Source organism: Delphinapterus leucas, chromosome 3 (assembly GCF_059928025.1).
Source record: "Delphinapterus leucas isolate spDelLeu-1000000601 "Yukka" chromosome 3, BTC_Dleu_Yukka2, whole genome shotgun sequence".
Classification (NCBI taxonomy): domain Eukaryota; kingdom Metazoa; phylum Chordata; class Mammalia; order Artiodactyla; family Monodontidae; genus Delphinapterus; species Delphinapterus leucas.
In genome coordinates this window covers 127,522,689-127,540,356 of record NC_143131.1, presented here as the reverse complement: position 1 = coordinate 127,540,356, position 17,668 = coordinate 127,522,689, and the positions used below count along the sequence as shown (strand labels likewise).

The 17,668-nt window shown below is 43.7% G+C and overlaps 1 non-coding gene and 1 pseudogene across 1 annotated transcript; both read left to right on the top strand.

Moving 5' to 3' along the window:
* The first annotated feature begins 7,749 nt into the window (after positions 1-7,749).
* LOC149749694 (large ribosomal subunit protein uL11 pseudogene) lies at positions 7,750-17,423 on the top strand (annotated as a pseudogene).
* Positions 11,832-11,905, top strand: TRNAI-AAU (transfer RNA isoleucine (anticodon AAU)). Its single transcript has one exon. It is a non-coding gene; the product is annotated as a tRNA-Ile (tRNA).
* Positions 17,424-17,668: the final 245 nt, after the last annotated feature.

Here is a 17,668-nt window from a genome sequence, read left to right as displayed (position 1 = left end):
CTCTGTATCCAAGGTTCCTCCTCATCCGGGGGTCAACGAGGGCAAGGCCCTCAGCTCTGTCTCCTTGGCAGCCAAACTCACAATAAAGCTCTTCCTTTTCTCAAATGCCAGACCCATAGTGTTGGCTTTTATGCACGTTAGGTAGTGAGCCCTTGCTCAGTAACAATTTTGGACTCCATGAAGGGACTCAGTCTTGTGACAGCCTGCCCGAGGCACTGTAGCCCCTGGCGGAGTGTGGGCTCTCACCGCAGACCCTGAGTGGCCACCTAGACCAAATTCATCTAGAGGGTCAGCTGTCGAGTTCCTGCTTCCCCGCTGTGGCCCTCCAGGCCCCTCAGTGCTCCTTTCACTTTTGAGAGAAGAAACAGCTCCGAAATCAGATGTCTTTGGGGGTGAATAACCTTGTTAACATGCACCTGTGCCTATATTGTTGAATAATCTCTTCAGGATTGTGGGTGAGAGTCCCACCTTAAGAGAGACACTCTAAAAGGTTGCAGCCACTGAGGTACCAAAGGATCAATCAGGTTAGTATCAGAATCCCTGGGTTAGAGCCCCATGCCTTTTTGTTTGCCTATGTCTGACTGTTTCCTTTGTTAGGATTGGCTAATAGGGGTTGGTTCCTGGATGACTATAGCAAAACTTTCTGGACCAGGATTAATAGGGGGTGGGGGGTGGTCCTCTGACCCAGGAGGTTAAAGCCATTGCTCCCTGACTAGAGAGCTTGCCTTACAGAGCTGTTGGGAGTTTTCACCTGTGCCTAATATAATTACCTGGCGCTATTGATAAAGGTGTGTATTCTTAAACCAGCCCAGATTACCTTGTTGGGGCGAGAGGGTAAAGGGGAAATGAGGGAGCATGAAGCAGGTAAGTCTCCACCCCAGAAGAACGTCACCCGTGTCTGGGTTAAAGGAATTTCATACAATTGGACGTTTTCGGTTTTCCTCACTGAGAGTTTTAACCCTCTTTTGCATGAGCCAAACTAGCAGGGAGTTAGCATTGTAATGCCTTTCACTGTGTGTGTGTGTGCGTGTGCGTGTGTGTGTATGTGTGTGTGTGTGTGTGTGTATGAAAGTTTGCCGGAGGAACAAGCATTGGTGGTGATGCTAAAGGCCACATGCTATATGGAGGTCTTGGGTGGAATGTATTCTACCTGGAAATTTCCCAGGCGCTGAGCTGAGCTTCTCTTTGATTTCTGCTGGGGAGGTAAAATGTTTCGATCATCTACCTGGAAGATTAAACCCCAACATGCCCACAAAGGAAGTCAGGGCTTGGGTATTTCAACCTGTGTACTCCTGAATTCGTCTCTCAAATTCAGCTCTGAGTCTCAGACAGCCTCCTCACTTTGGTTTCTTCGAAGTGATCCTGTCATTTCCACCACCTGCCTCCCCATGAGATAATTTTATCTAGGTCGTGTGTGAGACAGAGTCTGGGCTCTCCCAGGCCCCTCTGTAATAGGCACGCCTGCCCTCAGCACTCGGGGGGAAACTCTTAGGAGCCTCTGAGCAACGTGGCTGCAGTCTTAGAACTGCCAGGACAGATTTCTTGGCAGACAGGCAGCACGTGTGACTTTTTGGCTACAGTGCTTGGCAACCATCTTTAATGGAAACCTTTTCAGTGTTCCCTAAGGGAACCTTCAAATCCAAGCTTGTTGTCTTTGAGACCCTCCGTTCTCCTTTGTGGCTTCTCCAGGGAATTCTTTTTTTTTGTTTTTAAGTGAATGCTTTTTGTTGGGTTTTTTTGGCTGCGTTGGGTCTTTGTTGCTGCGCGCGGGCTCTTCTCTAGTTGCAGCGAGCGGGGTTACGCTTCCTTGTGGTGCGCGGGTTTTTGTTTTTTTTTCTTATCAAAAATATATATTCTAATATAGGATGAAATACTGTAAAATATCCAGGGACAACTCACGACGAAACAGAGGGCTGTCAAAATTGGCCAAATCGGACTTGCCTGGTGGTCCAGTGGCTAAGACTTTGCCTTCCAATGCAGGGGGTGCAGGTTTGATCCCTCGTCGGGCAGCTAAGATCCCACGTACCTGGCGTCGCTGCAGCTGGCTCCGCCGTGCGTGGGCTTTTATGGGCGAGGGAGGGAAGGCCATTTTCTAGAGATTTGCAGTCCATACACTGTTCTCAGCTCTTGGGTTTGAAACCTGGGATATTGACTAAGACTTTGACCTAGGGGTTGCTTGTTTTCATGCTCTCTCTCCTCAAATATCCATTCTCAGGGATGCAAGCTAACCACTCAGAACAGGCGGAACTAAGGTGGAGAGGTTGGCGGGGCAAACGGCCCGTGTGCCCAGGTGCTGCCTATATAGGAACAAAGGGTGCTCGGAGGCACAGATTGGCAAGTCCTGGTGCTTTCCTTCATCTCCCGTGAACGCCCAGGTTTTCCAGGTGCAGCCAGCATTGCAGCATCACGAGGACCTCGAGTCTCCGATAAGACTGCTGCTTGGTGTGCGGCCCCAACCACAAAGGCTGGGAAGAAGCAGCAGACGTTTGGTGAAGGTGGTTGTTCCAGCCTCTTGTGGGGTTTTGCTGGCCAAGAAGTAAACTATCTTGAGCACTGCAGCGGAGGAAACCCAGTCAGCCAGCTGCAGAGCCCAGCTTCACTAAGTGCTTGTTTTTCTTCGAGGAACGACTCCTGGCTGTGCTACCGTCAGCTCTGTGCCGTGCACTGCGGTTATCAACTTTCCTCAGATCAAGAGTAGGCAGGTACGTCTGACCTCCACTGGTTTTTCTACGTTATTTTGCAAAGTAAGAATTTGTGGAAGAGATGAAAAATTATGGTTCAAGGGAGGACCTTCACTAACACCTGGCAGATTTTTAAGGTGGATTCTTAACCACGGCACCACCAGGGGAGCCCTACACAACCTTTTTTAGAGGGCAGTATAACAGTGCCTCACATTTCAGTGGACCCACCCTTGGACCGAAAAATCCGGAATGGGTCCCGCTCAAATGATGGCACACATGCACAATAATTTAGGTGCTTGGATGTGCACCGCAGCATTGTTTAGAGTGGAGAAAAATCAAGTAACTAAAGTGTTCATACAGTAGAGGAATGGTGAAAAAAATTATGGTACATTTATCTCATGAATACAGTGTAACAATTTAAAAACTGAGGTAAATCTCTATGTATCGACATGGAAAGACTTCTAAGATGTGTGATTAAGTGATAAGCCCGAAGCCCCACAGTGCAATAAACAGCATTTACTACTGCTTTTTAAAACCACACAGTATGGCTGAGTGGATGGATGAATGGATCCATGGATGAGCATATAGCTGTGTGGACAAAGGTCAGGAAGGGTAGAGCATATACATGATTCGTACCAGTGGCTGTTGCTGGGAAAGGGGCTATGGTTGGGAGCAGGGTTTGTTGGGGGGACTTCCATCCGGGGGGAGAACAGATCCCTCTGTATGTATGACTATCTTGCAGTACGCACTGTGGGGCAACAGGACCATAGCGTGCTGCTGGGAAGGGATTCCTGGCACTGCTCCTCTCTGCCTGGGTTCTGTACCTGCCAGTGTCCAGCTAGCTGCTCTGCTAGTGGCCTTTGCTGTTCATTTCTTTCTAAATGCCCTTTCTTTTTTCTTCCCTGCCTCTGCCTGGCAAAACCCAACCCTCCTCAGGCTTGGCATTTATCCCAGATCAATACATTACCAGCTAGCTTTCCTTCTATAGCATTCAAACAAATAAAACCCTACAAATCTACAATAATAATAAACAACATTTATTTCTCTCTCATCTACACCTTGGGCGGCTGATCTTGTTGCACTCTGTAAGGTTCCCTCATGCATCTGGGGATTCTGCTCCAGGCTGGGCTCAGCAGAGGTACCTTAACTGGTGCAGTTCCGCCTCACATCTTTCTCATCCTCGCCTTAGGACCAACAGGCCAGCTCAGTGATGCTAGAAGCATCTTCTTGTGTCTCTCCAGAGATTTGCCCATTTTATATAACTTGTTGAAGTGATGTACTTAGAGCGTTTTACAGGATTCCCTTATTATCCTTTTACCTAGAGCATTTTATAGTATTCCCTTATTATCCTTTTAGTGGCTGTACACTAAAACGGTGATGTTGGGGATGATGTCCCCTCTTTGATTCCTGACATTTTTAACTTGTATCTTTCTTGTTTTGTTTTTCTTGAATATTTTATTGATTTTTTTTCAATGAAACGGCTTTTGGCTTTACTGATTATTCTCTGACATTTTCTGGATTTCATTCATTTCTGCTGTTATCCTGTTTCCTTCCTTATAGTTGCTATGGGTTTAATTTGTTCTTTTTCTGGTTTCTTAAGGTAGAACTCAGATCATTGATTATTTTATCATTCAATTAAAAACATTGTCTAGTTTCCTTTGGGATTTCTTCTTTGACTGGTGGGTTGTTTATAAGAGTGTTGTTCAATTTCCATATATTTGGATTTCCCAGTTGTCCTGTTAATGATTGCAAGTTTAATTCTGTTATGGTACAAGAAATACTTTGTATGATTTAGATGTTTAAACTTTTTTTGCTTTTTAAATGTTTCATGGCTTTTCATATAGATAAGAATATGGTACATCTTGGTGACTGTTCCATGTTTCCTTGGGAAGAATATGTATTCTCTTATTGTTAAGTAGAGTATTCTCTAAATATCAATTAGGTCAAGTCGGTTTGTACTTTTGTTCAGGTCTTTTATAGTCTTACTTTCTCTGTACTTGTACCATCTGTTACTGAGAGAGATGTGTCGCCAGAGATTTGTCTATCTGTTCTTTCAGTTCTCAGTTTTGTTTCATGTATTTAGAAGCTCTCTTCTAAGGTGCACATACATTGGGGATAGTTGTATTCTTGGATAATTGACTTCTTTGTCATTATGTAATATTCTTGACTATCCCTAGAGATAGTCCTTGTTCTGATGTCTACTCTGTCTGAGATTAATACAGCACTCTAGCTGTTTTTTTGTTTTTTGATTACTGTATCCATGGAATATCTTTTTCCATCCTTTTAATTTTATCCTACCTATGTCTTTATATTTAAAGTGGGTTTTTTCATTATTATTGAAGTATAGTTGATTTACAGTGTTGTGTTTCAGGTGTAAAGCAAAGTGATTCAGATATATATATATATAATTTAGATTCCTTTCCATTATAAGTTATTACAAGATATTGAATGTAGTTCCCTGTGCTATAAAGTAGGTCCTTGTTGTTTATATATTTTATATATAGTAGTGTGTAGCTGTTAACCCCAAACTCCTAATTTATACCCCCATTCCTCTTTGGTAACCATAATTTTGTTATGTCTGAGAATCTGTTCCTCTTTTGTAAATAAGTTCATTTGTATAATTTTTAGATTTCACATACAAGTGATATATTGTCTTTCTCTGTGTGACTTACATCACTGAATATGATAATCTGTAGGTCATGTTGCTGCAGGTGGCATTAGTTCATTCTTTTTTATGGCTGAGTGATATTCCACTATATGTGTTTATATATATATATATATATTTATGCCACATCTTTTTTTTTACCATGATATCACTTACATGTGGAATCCAAAAAATCGCACAAATGAAATGATTTACAAAACAGAAAGAGTCTCACAGACATAGAGACCAAATTTATGGTCACAGAAGCGGGGGAAGAGATAAATTAGGAGTATGAGATTAACAGATGCACACTGCCATATATAAAATAAACAACAAGGATTTACTGTTACAGCACAGGGAACTATATTCAATACCTTAAAATAAACTATAAGAAAAGAATTGAAAAAAGAATATATGTGTTTAAACAAATTAATTTGCTGAGTACCTGAAACTAACACAATACTGTAAATCAATTATACTTTAATGAAAAAATGAAAATTTTCACTAGAGTACAGACGATGGGGTGACAGAGAGAGGTGGGGCTGAAGAGAGCAAAGGGTCTGGGTCACAGAGGGTCTATATGGTGAGACTTGTATATTCTGATCATGTCCTGCTAACAGTGGGATCTGCAGAAGTGGGACACAGGGGGCCTGGGGTTCAATCAGCTCTAATACCAACCAGCAAACCAGCAGGTTCATCACTTCTGTTCTCATCTTCTCAGTTACTATATTGGTATGATCAAGCTGACCCATCTCCTAGCAGCAAAGGCAGGAACTAAAGCAACCCAGGGCCCCACAGTGCTAAGATGCTGAGGACAAAGCTGGCTGTTCTGCTCTCTCAAGAATAGTCACCTAAACGTCCCTCCCCGAAAGAAGAGGGTGAGCTCTCCCTTCCAGGCTAGTGTGTTTTTAGAAAGTTAAGTTCTCCAGGTGTTGCCCATTTCAGATGGGTCAGGGACATGTTGGAAATTGAGAGGCCCTTAGCCTCTTGCAAACAGGCTGGGAGAGTCTTAGGTCAGAGCCCAAAGGAGAAGGCTGTGAGATTGTTTATTGGCATCCAGGAGAGATGAAGCTTGTTCCAATAATTCTCTCTGCTCTTCACTCCAGGCTCTGCCAGAATGCAGGACTGTTGGAAAGTGGGAATCCTGACAGGTTCTGGGAAACAAGAGGAGGCTATGCCACATCTTCTTTATCCATTCCTCTGTTGATGGACACTTAGATAGCTTCCATGACTTGCTTGTTGTGAATAGAGCTGCTATGAACATTGGGGCACATGTATCTTTTTGATTATTAGAAATAAAGATGAAATTAGAGTTTTCATCTTTTCCAGTTATATGCCCTGGAGTGGGATTGCTGGATCATAAGGTAGCTCTATTTTTAGTTTTTTAGGGAACCTCCATACTGTTCTCCATAGTGGCTGCACCAGTTTACATTCTAAAGTGGGTTTCTTGTAGAAAGAAAATACTGGTTTTGCTTTTTTATCCAGTACGACATCGTCCTTTAACTGGTGTAGAGCTGACCCTTGAACACTGTGGGTGTTCATCCACCCACTGCTTATCGTCATCCCTCTGTATCCAAGGTTCCTCCTCATCCAGGGGTCAACGAGGGCAAGGCCCTCAACTCTGTCTCCTTGGCAGCCAAACTCACAATAAAGCTCTGCCTTTTCTCAAATGCCAGACCCATAGTGTTGGCTTTTATGCACGTTGGGTAGTGAGCCCTTGCTCAGTAACAACATTGGACTCCATGAAGGGACTCAGTCTTGTGACAGCCTGCCCGAGGCACTGTAGCCCCTGGCAGAGTGTGGGCTCTCACCGCAGACCCTGAGTGGCCACCTAGACCAAATTCATCTAGAGGGTCAGCTGTCGAGTTCCTGCTTCCCCTCTGTGGCCCTCCAGGCCCCTCAGTGCTCCTTTCACTTTTGAGAGAAGAAACAGCTCCGAAATCAGATGTCTTTGGGGGTGAATAACCTTGTTAACATGCACCTGTGACTATATTGTTGAATAATCTCTTCAGGATTGTGGGTGAGAGTCCCACCTTAAGAGAGACACTCTAAAATGTTGTAGCCACTGAGGTACCAAAGGATCAATCAGGTTAGAATCAGAATCCCTGAGTTAGAGCCCCATGCCTTTTTGTTTGCCTATGTCTGACTGTTTCCTTTGTTAGGATTGGCTAATAGGGGTTGGTTCCTGGATGACTATAGCAAAACTTTCTGGACCAGGATTAATAGGGGGTGGGGGGTGGTCCTCTGACCCAGGAGGTAAAAGCCATCGCTCCCTGACTAGAGAGCTTGCCTTACAGACTTGTCGGGATCTTTCACCTGTGCCTAATATAATTACCTGGTGGTATTGATAAAGGTGGGTATTCTTAATGAAACCAGCCCAGATTACCTTGTTGGGGTGAGAGGGTAAAGGGGAAATGAGGGAGCATGAAGCAGGTAAGTCTCCACCCCCAGAAGAACGTAACCCGTGTCTGGGTTAAAGGAATTTCATACAATTGGACATTTTGGGTTTTCCTCACTGAGAGTTTTAACCCTCTTTTGCATGAGCCAAACTAGCAGGGAGTTAGCATTGTAATGCCTTTCACTGTGTGTGTGTGTGTGTGTGTGTGTGTGTGTGTATGAAAGTTTGCCGGAGGAACAAGCATTGGTGGTGATGCTAAAGGCCACATGCTATATGGAGGTCTTGGGTGGAATGTATTCTACCTGGAAATTTCCCAGGCGCTGAGCTGAGCTTCTCTTTGATTTCTGCTGGGGAGGTAAAATGTTTCGATCATCTACGTGGAAGGTTAAACCCCAACATGCCCACAAAGGAAGTCAGGGCTTGGGTGTTTCAACCCGTATACTCCTGAATTCGTCTCTCAAATTCAGCTCTGAGTCTCAGACAGCCTCCTCACTTTGGTTTCTTCAAGGTGATCCTGTCATTTCTTTCACCTGCCTCCCCATAAGGTAAGTTTATCCAGGTGGTGTGTGAGACAGAGTCTGGGCTCTCCCAGGCCCCTCTGCAATAGGCACCCTGTCCTCAGCACTCGGGGGGAAACTCTTAGGAGCCTCTGACCACCGTGGCTGCAGTCTCAGAAGTGCCGGGATAGATTTCTTGGCAGACAGGCAGCACGCATGATGTTTAGGCTACAGTGCTTGGCAACCACCTTTAATGGAAACCTTTTCAGTATTCCCTAAGGGAAGCTTCAAATCCAAGCTGGTCATCTTTGATACTTTCCATTCTCCTTTGTCGATTCTCCAGGGAATTCTTTTTTTAATTTTTAAGTGAATGGTATATATATATTTTTTTGTGGCTGCGTTGGGTCTTGGTTGCTGCGCGTGGGCTTTTCTCTAGTTGTGGCGAGCGGGGCTACTCTTCCTTGTGGTTCGTGGGCTTTTATGAGTGCCTGAGGGAAGGCATTTTCTAGAGATTTGCAGTCCATAGACTGTTCTCAGCTCTTGGGTTTGAAACCTGGGATATTGACTAAGACTTTGACTTAGGGGTTCCTTGTTTTCGTCCTCCCTCTCCCCAAACATCCATTCTCGGGTGGGGGCAGCTAACCCCTTAGGAGAGGCACTAAGGTGGGGAGTGGTTGGCAGGGCAAGCGGCCCGTGTGCCCGGGTGCTGCCTACAAAGGAACAAAGGGTGCTCAGAGGAACAGATTCGCAAGTCCTGGTGCTTTCCTTCATCTCCCGTGAACGCCCAGGTTTTCTAGGTGCAGCCAGCATTGCAGCATCACGAGGATCTGAGTCTCTGATAAGACTGCTGCTTGGTGTGCGGCCCCAACCACAAAGGCTGGGAAGAAGCGGCAGGCGTTTGGTGAAGGTGGTTGTTCCAGCCTCTTGTGGGGTTTTGCTGGCCAAGAAGTAAACTATCTTGAGCACTGCAGCAGAGGAAACCCAGTCAGCCAGCTGCAGAGCCCAGCTTCACTAAGTGCTTGTTTTTCTTCGAGGAACGACTCCTGGCTGTGCTACTGTCAGCTCTGTGCCATGCACTGTGGTTATCAACTTTCCTCAGATCAAGAGTAGGCAGGTACGTTTGACCTCCACTGGTTTTTCTGTTATTTTGCAAGGTAAGAATTTGTGGAAGAGATGTAAATTTATAGTTCAATTGAGGGCCCTCAGTAAAACCTCTTTTGCCTCTCTCAGAGCCAAATGAGTTTTATTTATTACATCTGTCTCCTCCTTGGGTACCCCCGCTCTTCCCTGTACTCAGTTCGGCCCAGGGGCCGCTCTGCCTCAGGCCAGGCAATATCTGTTAAGTTCCCACAGGTCTAAAGGACTAGGATCAACCAAGGGGATTTTTATGTGTGTCCCCCTCCGTTTCTACCTCTGGTTTATATAACTGGGGGAAAAAAACATATTGCGCAGCTCACACTAGAGGGCAGACAGCAGAAGCAAGAAGAATTACAGTTTTGCAGCCTGTGGAATGAAAACCACATTTACAGAAAGACAAAATGAAAAGGCAGAAGACTATATACCAGATGAAGGAACAAGATAAAACCCCAGAAAAACAACTAAATGAAGTGGAGATAGGCAACCTTCCAGAAAAAGAATTCAGAATAATGATAGTGAAGGTGATCCAAGACCCCAGAAAAAGAATGGAGGCAACGATAGGGAAGATGCAAGCAATGTTTAACAAAGACCTAGAAGAATTAATGAACAGACACCTAGAAGAATTAAAGAACAAACAGAGATGAACAATACAATAACTGAAATGAAAAGTACACTGGAAGGAATCAATAGCAGAATAACTGAGGCAGAAGAAGAGATAAGTGACCTAGAAGACAGAATGCTGAAATTCACAGCTATGGAACAGATTAAAGAGAAAAGAATGAAAAGAATTGAAGACAGTCTGAGAGGCCTCTGGGAAAACATTAAATGCAACAACATTCACATTATAGGGGTCCCAGAAAGAGAAGAGAGAGAGAAAGGATCCGAGAAAATATTTGAAGAGATTATAGTCCAAAACTTCCCTAACATGGGAAAGAAAATGGCCACCCAAGCCCAGGAAGCATAGAGAGTCCCAGGCAGAATAAACCCAAGGAGAAACATGCTGAGACACATAGTAATCAGTGAAAAAAATTAAAGACAAAGAAAAATTATTGAAAGCAATAAGGGAAAAATGACAAATAACATACAAGGGAACTCCCGTAAGGTTAACAGCTGATTTCTCTGCAGAAACTCTACAAGCCAGAAGGGAGTGGCATGATATATTTCAAGTGATGAAAGGGAAAAACCTACAACCAAGATTGCTCTACATCCAAGATTGCTCTACCTGGTAAGGATCTCATTCAGATTTGATGGAGAAATCAAAAGCTTTACAGACAAGGAAAAGCTAAGAGAATTCAGCACCACCAAACCAGCTCTACAACAAATGCTAAAGGAACTTCTCTAAGTGGGAAACACGAGAAGAAAAGGATCTACAAAAACAAACCCATAACAATTAAGAAAATGGTAATAGGAACATACATGTTAATAATTACCTTAAATGTGAATGGATTAAATGCTCCAACCAAAAGACAGGCTCACTGAATGGATACAAAACAAGACCAGTATATATGCTGTCTATAAGAGACTCATTTCAGACCTAGGGACATATTCAGACTGAAAGTGAGGGGATGGAAAAAGATATTCCATGCAAATGGAAATCAAAAGAAAGCTGGAGGACTTCCCTGGTGGCACAGTGGTTGGGAGTCCTCCTGCCGATGCAGGGGACATGGGTTCGTGCCCCGGTTCAGGAGGATCCCGCATGCCATGGAGCGGCTGGGCCCGTGAGCCATGGCTGCTGGGCCTGCGTGTCCAGAGCCTGTGCTCTGCGGTGGGAGAGGCCACAGCAGTGAGAGGCCCACATACCACAAAAAAAAAAAAAAAAAAAGCTGGAGTAGCAATACTCATATCAGATAAAATAGACTTTAAAATAAAGAATATTACAAGAGATAGGAAGGATACTACATAATCAAGGGATCAATCCAAGAAGAAGATATAACAATTATAGATATATATGCACCCAACATAGGAGCACCTAAGTACATAAGGCAACTGCTAATAGCTGCTAATAAAGAGGAAATCGACAGTAACACAATAATAGTGGGGCACTTTAACACCTCACTTACACCAATGGACAGATCATCCAGATAGAAAATTAATAAGGAAACACAAGCTTTAAATGACACAATAGACCCAATAGAGTTAATTGATATTTATAGGTCATTCCATCCAATAACAGCAGACTACACTTTCTTCTCAAGTGCACATGGAACATTCTCCAGGATAGATGGCATCTTGGGTCACAAATCAAGCCTCAGTAAATTTAAGAAAATTGAAATCATATCAAGCATCTTTTCTGACCACAATGCTATGAGATTAGAAATCAGTTACAGGGGAAAAAACAAAAAACACAGACACACGGAGGCTAAACAATACGTTACTAAATAACCAAGAGATCACTGGAGAAATCAAAGAGGAAATCAAAAAATAGCTAGAGACAAATTACAATGAAAACACGATCCAAAACCTATGGGAGTTGTGGCTGGTTAGGTCAGTTGGTTAGAGCATGGTGCTAATAATGCCAAGGTCGCGGGTTCAATTCCCGTATGGGCTACGGGTGCTTTTACTCCTTACCACCCAAGGTGGTTACGCATCTCTAGCTGAGACTTGGAAGGCACAGGTTACTTAAAGAAAAAAAAAAATCAACATGTCAAAACCTATGGGATGCATCAAAAGCTGTTCTAAGAGGGAAGTTTATAGCAATACAATCTTAACTCAAGAAACAAAAATCTCAAATCAACAATCTAACCTTACACTTAAAGGAACTACAGAAAGAAGAACAAAACCCAAAGTTAGTAGAAGGAAAGAAATCATAAAGATCAGAGCAGAAATAAATGAAATAGAAACAAAAGAATAACAAAGATCAATAAAACTAAAAGCTGGTTCTTTGAGAAGATAAACAAAATTGATAAACCTTTAGCCAGACTCATGAAGAAAAACAGGGAGAAGGCTCAAATCAATAAAATCAGAAGTGAAAAAGGAGAAGTTACAACAGACACCACAGAAATACCAAGCATCCTAAGAGACTACTACAAGCAGCCCTATGCCGATAAAATGGACAACCTGGAAGATATAGACAAATTCTTAGAAAGGTATAATCTTCCATGACTGAACCTGGAAGAAACAGAAAATATGAGCAGACCAATCACAAGTCATGAAATTGAAACTGTGATTAAAAATCTTCCAACAAACAAAAGTCCAGGACCAGATGGCTTCACAGGTGAATTCTATCAAACATTTAGAGAAGAGCTAACACCCATCCTTCTCAAACTCTTCCAAAACATAGCAGAGGGAGGAACACTCCCAAACTCATTCTACGAGACCACCATCACCCTGATACCAAAACCAGACAAAGATACTACAAAAAAAGAAAATTACAGACCAATATTACTGATGAATATAGATGCAAAAATCCTCAACAAAATACTAGCAAACAGAATCCAACAACACATTAAAAGGATCATACACCCATGATCAAGTGGGGTTTATCCCAGAGATGCAAGGATTCTTCAATATACACAAATCAATCAATGTGATACACCATATTAACAAACTGAAGAATAAAAACTGTATGATTGGGCTTCCCTGGTGGTGCAGTGGTTGAGAGTCCGCCTGCCGATGCAGGGGACATGGGATCGTGCCCCGGCCCGGGAAGATCCCACATGCTGCGGAGCGGCTGGGCCCGCCTGTGAGCCATGGCCGCTGAGCCTGCACGTCCGGAGCCTGTGCTCCGCAACGGGAGAGGCCACAGCAGCGAGAGGCCCGTGTACCACCAAAAAAAACCAATCAAAAAATGGGCAGAAGACCTAAAGAGACATTTCTCCAAAGAAGACATGCAGATGGCCAAGAAACACATGATAAGCTGCTCAATATCGCTAATTACTAGAGAAATGCAAGTCAAAAGCACAACGAGGCATCACCTCACACCAGGTACAATGGGCATCAGCAGAAAATCTACAAACAACAAATGCTGGAGAGGGTGTGGAGAAAAGGGAACCCTCCTGCACTGTTGGTAGGAATGTAAATTGATACAGCCATTATGGAGAACAGTATGGAGGTTCCTCAAAAATCTAAAAATAGAATTACCATATGACCCAGCAATCCCACTACTGGGCATATACCCAGAGAAAACCATAATTCAAAAAGACACATGCACCCCAATGTTCATTGCAGCACTATTTACAATAGCCAGGACACGGAAGCAACCTAAATGCCCATCAACAGACGAATGGATAAAGATGTGGTACATATATACAATGGAATATCACTCAGCCACAAAAAGGAACGAAATTGGGTCATTTGCAGAGACGTGGATGGATCTAGAGACTGTCATACAGAGTGAAGTATGTCAGAAAGAGAAAAACAAATATCACATATTAACGCATATATGTGGAACCTAGGAAAATGGTACAGATGAACTGGTTTGCAGGGCAGAAATAGAGACACAGATGTGGAGAACAAACGTATGGACACCAAGGGGTGAAAGTGTGTGTGTGGGGATGAATTGGGAGATTGGGATTGACATGTATACACTAATATGTGTAAAATAGATAACTAATAAGAACCTGCTGTATAAAATTTAAAATTTAAAAATTTAAAAAACAAAACAAAACACAGCTCTCTGTATATGCCTGAATGCCCTATTCCCTTGTTGGGAGGAGATCTACAAACAGAATTAAATGACTTTCTCACCAGAAAACGTAGGCCTTAGAGAACTCCCAGATCAAGTATATGCCCTGCAAACTGTGCAGGAGACAAGCCTCAACCAGAAGGTCCTGAACAAATTCTACAAAAGGTTAAGAGTGGATGTTTGGGCTGATGGGAGGCAGGAAGTGCCAAGAGGGCTGACCCAATAGTGGTAAAATTCTGTCTAGATGCCAAGGCTCCAAATGTAAAGCAATACCCTTTAAAGAGGCATGTGAGGGAAGATACAAAGTCTCTGATAACCACCTTTCTTAAGTGCCAATTAAACTGACCTTGTCAGATACAAAAAAACTGGTACTGGAAATTATTGTTCTGTACGGGATTTGCGAGTCACTAACCAAGTTGTAGATATATACATCTGGTAGTACCAAATCCTTACACTTTGCATACAACTTTATTTGGAGACTTTTGCTGGTTTACAGTTCTGGACTTAAAAGATGCCTCTTACTGCATATCCCTAAGTCCTGAGTCCCAGGAACTGTTTGCCTTTGAATGGGACAATCCAGAGATAATATATAACAACTGTATTGTTGGATGGTACTCCCACAGGGTTTAAGAATGCCTCCACCATCTTCAGGGAAGTCTTATCCAAGGACTTAAGTGATCTCCCATTAAATGAGGGAGTCTTACTGTGATATACTAATTACTAATAAAAATAAGGGAGCCTCAGACCAAAATACAATCCTCACTTTAAAGCTGCTGGCAGACCGGAGATATAAAGACTCTAAGGGAAAAATGCAAATCTCTCAACCAACTGTAAAATACCTAGGATTTGAGTTATCAGAGAGACGGGAGACTTTCGGCTTGGAGGGGACCAAGGTGCAACTTATTCAGTCTTCCCGAATCCAGGTTCATCTGACCCCAGCTGCCTCCACCCTGCCGCCTAAGTTGGACCCCAACGATACCAAAGTTGTATACCCGAGGTGTGTCAGTGGGGAAGTTTGTGACACATCTGCCCTGGCCCCCAAGATCTGCCCTGGGTCTATCTGCAAAAAAAGGTTGGTGAGGACATCGCCAAGGCAACTGGTGATTGGAAGGGCCTGAGGAGCACAGTGAAACACCATTCAGAACAGACAGACCCAGATGGATGCGGTACCTTCTGCCTCTGCCCTGATCATCAACGCCCTAAGGGAACCACCAAGAGACAGAAAAAAGCAGAAAACCATTAAGCACAGTGGAAACATCACTTTTGATTGTCAACATTGCCTGATAGATACATCATCGATCTTTAGCTAGAGAACTCTCTGGAACCATTAAAGATATCCTGGGGACTGCCCAGTCTGTGGGCTGCAACGTTGACGGCTACCACCTTCGCGACATCATAGATGACATCAACAGTGATGTGGTGGAATGCCCAGCTAGTTAAGAACTGCAAGGAAAAATAATTTAATAATGGGATATTTGATAACCATTTAAAAAAAAATTTACTACTGGACCATTAGCTAGGGCGATTGTACCCACCATCAGAAGGCAATGGCGAGGATTCTCAGGAATGGCTAGGTTTTGTCCTATTTGGATCCCTAACTTTGGTCTCATGGCCAATTCCTATGTTAGGTTCTCAAAGGAAATGACAGCCATTAAGCTGGACTGTGGAATGCCAAATGGAGTTCTATCCCATACAAATAATCAACAAAGTCTATTCTAGCAGATTTGACTGATCAGCCTTTAGAAAATTGGGATATGGAGATGTCCGTGGACAGGAGCAGCTTCATGGACCAGGGACTCCGAAAGGCTGGGCATGCAATAGTAACTCATCAGGAAGTCCTAGAAGCAGAATCCCTCCTCCAGGAATGCCTGCCCACAAGGCAGAGCTCAAAGCCCTCACGAGAGCCCCGCACCTTGGAGCAAAGAAAAAGGTAACCATTTATACCAGTTCTATGCTTTCTCTGTTATACATGAACATGCGGCCATGTGGAAAGAGAGAAGTGTACTATTTCAGGAAGGAAAGAAATTAAACATGCAGAGGAGATACTGGCCTTATGAGATTCTGTTATAATGCCAGAAGAAGTAGCCAAAGTATATTGCCCAGGCCACTGAAAGACACAGTTACATAGCTAAAGAAAGTAATTTGGGGCTTTCCTGGTGGCACAATGGTTAAGAGTCCGCCTGCTAAGGCAGGGGACACAGGTTCGAGCCCTGGTCTGGGAAGATCCCGCATGCTGCACAGCAACTAAGCCCATGCGCCACGGCTTATATCTGCACTCTAGAGCCCGCCAGCCACAACTACTGAAGCCCAGGCACCTAGAGCCCATGCTCTGCAATAAGAGAAGCCACTGCGATGAGAAGCCCGCGCACCACAGCAAAGTAACCCCCGCCCGCCGCAGCTAGAGAAAGCCCGCACGCACCAATGAAAACCCAATGCAGCCAAAAATAAATACTTATTTAAAAAAAAAAAAGTAATTTGGCTGATCAGGCCACAAAACAGGTGGCCCGAACCAAAAGCCCAGATCCCAAGGCCCTAGCACTCATTCTGAATGTGGACTTATCCCTTTTAAGCCTTGGTATTTGGAAATGGATCTAGAGAGTGCAGACGAATGGGGATTTCATGCCGACCCTTGAGACTTAGATGGTGATCAGTACCAAACAACCAAAGGCTGGATTGATAGTGAACAGAGACTAGTGCTTATACCTGAGCATTTAATGGAAAGGAACCCATTATGGGAGGGACTCAGCCTATCACTGGTTACAAAAGCCTGTTGATCCACAAATGCAAAGGGCTATCTAAAAGGTAATATAAAATTGCCTGATCTGTGCCAGAAACAATCCGTAAGCTGGGCCACACCCAGCAATAAATGGGGTGCAAACCCAAGGGCCAAAACCAGGAGATGACTGGTAAATACTGTTATGCCAAGAGCCATGGGACATAATATACACTTGCTGGTGTTTGTGGACACCTTCACAGGATGGGTCAAAGCTTTTCCAGGCTGGATAGAGAAGGCTTCCAAGAAAACAGTGGCCTTACTAAAAGCATTTTCCCCTCATTTTGGTTGTCTCTTTCAATTCAAAGTGACAACAGAGGAGCTTTCACAGCCACGGCAACTCAAGAGTGTCTGGGCCCCTCAGAACACAATGGAAGTTACATGCTTCATGGAGACCTCAGTCTGTGGGAAATACTGAAAAGAGGAATCGTACCTACAAAAAGACAATCGCCAAAATGTCAAGAAACCAACTTAACTTGGGAAAAGGTCTCGCCAGTTGCCCTGCCTAGGCTAAGAGTAGCCCTAGAAGCCCGGTCCAGCTGAGCCCTATGGAATGTTATATGGGAGACCCTTCCTTAAGACTAAGTGTTATTAGTCTTGAAGATGATCATGTTGCAAAATAATAAGATACTATAAAACGTGTACCGTCTGTACGTGTTACTGTATCTGCTATACATAAAACGCTTCTAGGTGATGAATGTTTCCCACAGACATTGCCCTGGTCTGCATAAGCCGGGGGATTGGGTCCTCCTCAAGACTTGGAAAAATCAACACCCTGAGGACAACTGCAACCTAAGTGCAGTGGAGCCTGCGAAGTTCTTCTGGTTACACATTCTTATCTTGTATTTTTAAAAAGGCCTCCCACACTCGCATGATGGTTGCCCAAGACTTGAGAGTTCAAGGTGGGACTTGCA